The sequence below is a fragment of the Heteronotia binoei genome, chromosome 6, assembly GCF_032191835.1.
Source record: "Heteronotia binoei isolate CCM8104 ecotype False Entrance Well chromosome 6, APGP_CSIRO_Hbin_v1, whole genome shotgun sequence".
Classification (NCBI taxonomy): domain Eukaryota; kingdom Metazoa; phylum Chordata; class Lepidosauria; order Squamata; family Gekkonidae; genus Heteronotia; species Heteronotia binoei.
Window position 1 is genome coordinate 122,684,481 of NC_083228.1, and position 5,308 is coordinate 122,689,788.

At 42.6% G+C, this 5,308-nt stretch overlaps 1 non-coding gene across 1 annotated transcript; it reads right to left on the minus strand.

The window, feature by feature from the left end:
• Positions 1–1,247: 1,247 nt before the first annotated feature.
• On the minus strand, positions 1,248–1,314 carry TRNAS-GGA (transfer RNA serine (anticodon GGA)). The gene has a single exon. It is a non-coding gene; the product is annotated as a tRNA-Ser (tRNA).
• Positions 1,315–5,308: the final 3,994 nt, after the last annotated feature.

The following is a 5,308-nucleotide window of genomic DNA, read 5'->3' on the forward strand; positions in this document are numbered from 1 at the left end:
ACTCTGCGTCACACAGTGGCCAATATATGTGGCCATCCTTTAAATATATATATATATATATATATATATATATATATATATATATATATATATATATATATATATATATATATATATATATATATATATATATATATATATATATATATATATATATATATATATATATATACACACACACACATACACTGTGGCTAATAGCCACTGATGGACCTCTGCTCTGCTAAAAAGTCTGAAAGAAAGAATGAATGAATGAATGAATGAGCAAAATGGCTTAGGCCTTCCCTTCTCAGCTTTCCCAACATGAAATTGCCCAAAGGAGCTAGTATTTGTCCATTTATGGATAGGTGATACTCATATTTCCCCAGTGGGGCAAACAGTAGCTGCCCATGACCATTTCAATTCAGAAAAATGACACAGAATGGAGGCTTAAGCCCACCCCTTCCTACACACCACAATCCCAGTCTAAATAGAATCCCAGAACACTTCTGGAGTGAAAGTTCTCATGGACTTTGGAAAGTACAATCGGTCCCCGTAGATTCCAAGTGACCGCAAAATTGCTATATCATCTGCCTTCCAACCATGCCTTGAGATAATCTCTGGTTGATCTCTGATGGTACCATTCTGTCATCTCTTTGGTCTTTAGGTCCCCCTCCCTTATTATTTTAGGAACATTAGCTGTGTCCTTCCCAGACCAACCCAGGAACCCATATGTGGCCACATGACATGGAAAATCTGACATGACCACAGTGTTACGCTACCTACTCACAATTTAGGCAAGAGATGTTCCGATGAGGTTTGCCATTGCTGCTTCTGGACTTCCTTGACAGTCTCCCATCCAAATAATAACCAGAGCTGATCCCTGCTTAGTTCCTGACAATATCAAACTAGCCTGGGATATTCAGATCAGGGAGATATTACTTAGCCAATATTTTTAAAAGGATGGACATGTGAACTTGCCTTATAATAAATCAGGCCATTGACCTATCACTGTACACTTTGGCTGGCGGTGGCTCTCCAGGTTCTCAGGACTTTCTGCATCACCCACTACCTAATCCTTTTAACTGGAGGTGCCAGGGATCTTCTGCATGCTAAGTAGATCATGTGAACATATGAACATATGAAGCTGCCTTATACTGAATCAGACCTTTGGTCCATCAAAGTCAGTATTGTCTTCTCAGACTGGCAGCAGCTCTCCAGGGTCTCAAGCTGAGGTTTTTCACACCTATTTGCCTGGACCCTTTTTTTGGAGATGCCAGGGATTGAACCTGGGACCTTCTGCTTTCCAAGCAGATGCTCTACCACTGAGCCACCGTCCCTCCCCTTAGATCCTCTAAGCCAGATCCCCCTCCCCTTTTATTTGAAGATGCACAAAGCTGGTAAGAATTTTTTTTAATTTAATAAACTGAAGTGAATCTATTAGTTACATTTTGCCAGCTCAGCTTCATTTTGCAGATGACTTGGCTGCCCTGTCAGCTGAATGCAAAGTATATATAGAGAGAGATACACACCCTAAAAAACTTTTCTGAATGTTTTAAGTTGAGGGTTATAGCGCTAAACCGATATAGCACTTCAGTGTTATAGCTGCAATGGAGACAAGGCATCTCAATGATGCTGCTATAGCACTGAAGCACTATGTTGGTTTAGGGCTCTAGCGCTCAACTTAGAATGATTTTAAAAGTCTGAAGAAGATTGTGCAGCCAAAAAAGGGTGGCTGGGTGGGGAAGCAGCACTGTTTGAAATAATCATAGCGTTTCAAAGACTGCTCATTAATGGAAGGAAACTTGCTGTATAAACCCCTGCCCCTGTATTGCTTTACTTGAAATCAGGCCAATAGTGAGTAATGTCTAGTTAAGAATGGTAATCTGAAAAGGTCCTATATGTATGAGTAAAATGCCACCGACAGCAGCTTGAGAGACTATTGGGAAGTGACTGCATATAGCAGTGCTGCAATTTTAATTGCTGAGCTTTTCCTTGATTAATAATACCTGTGAAGTAAATGTTGCAGAGTAGGTACTTTAATTTTAAGTGGCAAAGACAGTGAAGAATCTGGAAAGCAACTGTGGCTCTGTGTACATGTGTACCAGAGACTAAGAATATGTGCTTTGCTGCTTCCAGGCAAAATAGCAATTACATGTATTAAGAGGAATGTGTGTAGCATACTCTGCCAATACACATGGTTGCCGAACTTCCAGTTTATGCAGCCATAACAGCTGAAAAGGGATAATCCAAGGGTGTCAAACATGTGGCCCAAGGGCTGGATCAGGCCCTTGGAGGGCTCCTATCAGCAACTCACTGTCATCTGGTTCCTCCTCTCTTTCTTGCTTCCTTCTGCATCTCAGCTTGCTTTGCCAGGCTTGCTCAATTGCTCAGGAGCTACAGACCAAAACCTTTGTTATATCTACTACCTGACATTACATTTTATGACACAAATGGTCTGGCCTGACAAGATCTCATTTATACCAGATCTGGCCCTCAACAACAAATGAGTTTGACACCCCTGGGGTAAACACTATTGGATACACTAAAGGTAAAGGTAGTCCCTTGTGCAAGCACCAGTCGTTTCTGACTCTGGGGTGATGTTGCATCACAATGTTTTCACGGCAGACTTTTTATGGGGTGGGCTGCCATTGCTTTCCCCAGTCAACTACACTTTCCCCCCAGCAAGCTGGGTACTCATTTTACCGACCTCAGATGGATGGGAGGCTGAGTCTAGTCAGGATTTATATGCAGTGCTGCTGTCCAGTACAGTTGAGAAAATGGAAATTTCAGCACCACGGACAGCACCTTTCCTCTCAATATAATTCTACACTGCCATCTCAAGAAGCTTGAACTAGCAATCTATCTGCCCACACTTATTTTATACCTGTGGCACAGAGTGTAAAAGCTGCAGTACTGCAGTCCTAAGCTCTGCTCATGACCCGAGTTCGATCCCCAGTGGAAGCTGGGTTTTCAGGTAGCCGGCTCGAGGTTGACTCAGCCTTCCATCCTTCCGAGGTTGGTAAAATGAGTACCCAGCTTGCTGGGGGGAAAGTGTAGATGACTGGGGAAGGCAATGGCAAACCACCCCGTAAAAAGTCTGCCATGAAAACGTTGTGAAAGCAACGTCACCCCAGAGTCGGAAACGACTGGTACTTTCACAGGGGACCTTTCCTTTCCTTCTCTCTCTATTATTTTACAAAAGCAAAAGAAGACAGTCTCTGTCTCAAGGAACACACATACTTGTAATCACCTGCCTGTGAACTTTGATTAGGGGATAAGAAATATAGAGAGCAGCTATAATTAAATAAGGTTTATCCTAAGTCTCCCCTAAGTACAACAAAGCAAAACTATTGTCAATGAGGGAATGGAAAGCAGGTCAGAAAGAGGTGAGCAAAGAACTGTGGGCCACTGGGGTGATGCACATGGAACTGCCTTATGCTGAATCTGACCAGTGGTCCATCAGAGGCAAATCTGGCCACTCAGACTGGCAGCAGACAGACAGCACTTCATGCAGAGGTCCTTTACATCAGCTGCTACTATCTCTTTTAACTGAAGATGCTGAGGACTGAACCTGGGACCTTCTTCATGACAAGCAGATGCTCTATTGCTAAGCCATAGCCCCTCCCTGAAGCCTGGAAGAGGATATTTCTGAGTTATATTGGCTGAGGGACAGATCAGACATCTTTCCCCTGGTATAGAAAAGCTGGTAGGCAGGAGATTCAAGGACAAGTTTATATTTCACCTAGAAACAGTTTATGTTTCTTTCACCAGCATCTTTCATCATGCATTAAAGGTATAATCAAGCTAATTCAATGGTGTGTGTGTGTGTGTGTGTTTTAAATGGATTGAAAAAGCACGACTTTTTGTCTGTGGGCAATTTAGGGACTCTCATCTGTATCCTTTAATGTGACTATAGAACTAGGAGTTAGTAGTAATTCTGGATTCATAAGAACAGAGTTCAATGTGCACTATTTTGCACATGCCATTTGAGAATTAAAGGCAGAGAGCATTCATTTCCTGTTTTACTTCTACAGAATGAGGAAAACACATTATATAGAAGAATGCTTCTTAGGAGGTTGCATTCTACTGTACATGGAACACGAGGCAGAACATTCAGATCCATGACATTTCATATGCAATTGCCTACATCTTTTTCCAGTTTGCTCATTTTTGCATGTGAATAACTTCATTTTAAGTCCTGAGACAGAATCTTGCACGATCCAGTTTGGCCCCAGTTCCAGAGGTGCTGGCAGCCTTGGTTCCAGTCTACACTCCTCTGCCACTGGAAACATTCAAATTTTGATACCTTTAATATTGTTGATAGCAGCCTGAGTAGCTCTGAAAAGCCTTATTCTGCCAAAGCTTGGAAGCTAAGCAGGGTGGACTATGGTTAATATTTAGATGGGAGACCACCAAGGAATGCAGGGGTTGTTATGCAGAGGAAGGCAATGGCAAACCACCTCTTCTCATTTTTTGCTTTGCAAACCCCATAGTCCTGGGGTCTCATTGAATCAGTAGCAAGTTGACAGAATGACTACTATTATATTACTATTGTTGAACAGAGCAGATAAGTACAACATATTGGAGACGTCGAAATCCTAATGGCTCCAAGCTGAACAGACCTTGGATGGCCCCCCCCCCCCCCACTAAATGCTGAACAGCTCTTTTGTGCCTCCATTTAATTTCATATCTGCTGCAGAACATTTACAAGGCAGATAAACAACGGAGATTAGGATGGCTTCAGCACTGGCGAGCAGAAAAAAGGCACCAGCCTGGGAAAATTAAAAAGAGCCTTAATGCTCAAGGCAGGAAGCAAAACAAAAAGCCTTAAGTGATCAGGGGGAAGGAAAACCCACAAAGGCTCAAGAGAGCATCACGTTGCACAAGCAAGGGGAGAACACCTTCAGGAGCCCTAACAAGCGGCATCTTTGGGAAACCGAAGCAGGGAACCAAGATAAATGGAAAACAGTCTTCATTCCAGAGGGGCAGCTCTGTTAGTCTGTTGCAGCGAAAATAAACTGAGATTTAGTGGCTCCTGTAAGTCTGACAAGTTTTTAGACCAGCATAAGCTTTCCACTTCTTTTAGTCCACAAAATCTTATGAGGCTTGCTATGAGACTACCTGCTGGGGAATACTATGGATGGTTGTACCCATATGTATTATATGAACATATATGAACGTATGAAGTTGCCTTATACTGAATCAGACCCTCAGTCCATCAAAGTCAGTATTGTCTACTCAGACTAGCAGCAACCCTCCAGGGTCTCAAGCTGAGGATTTTCATGCCTAGTTGCCTGGACCCTTTTTAGTTGGAGATGTCGGGGAT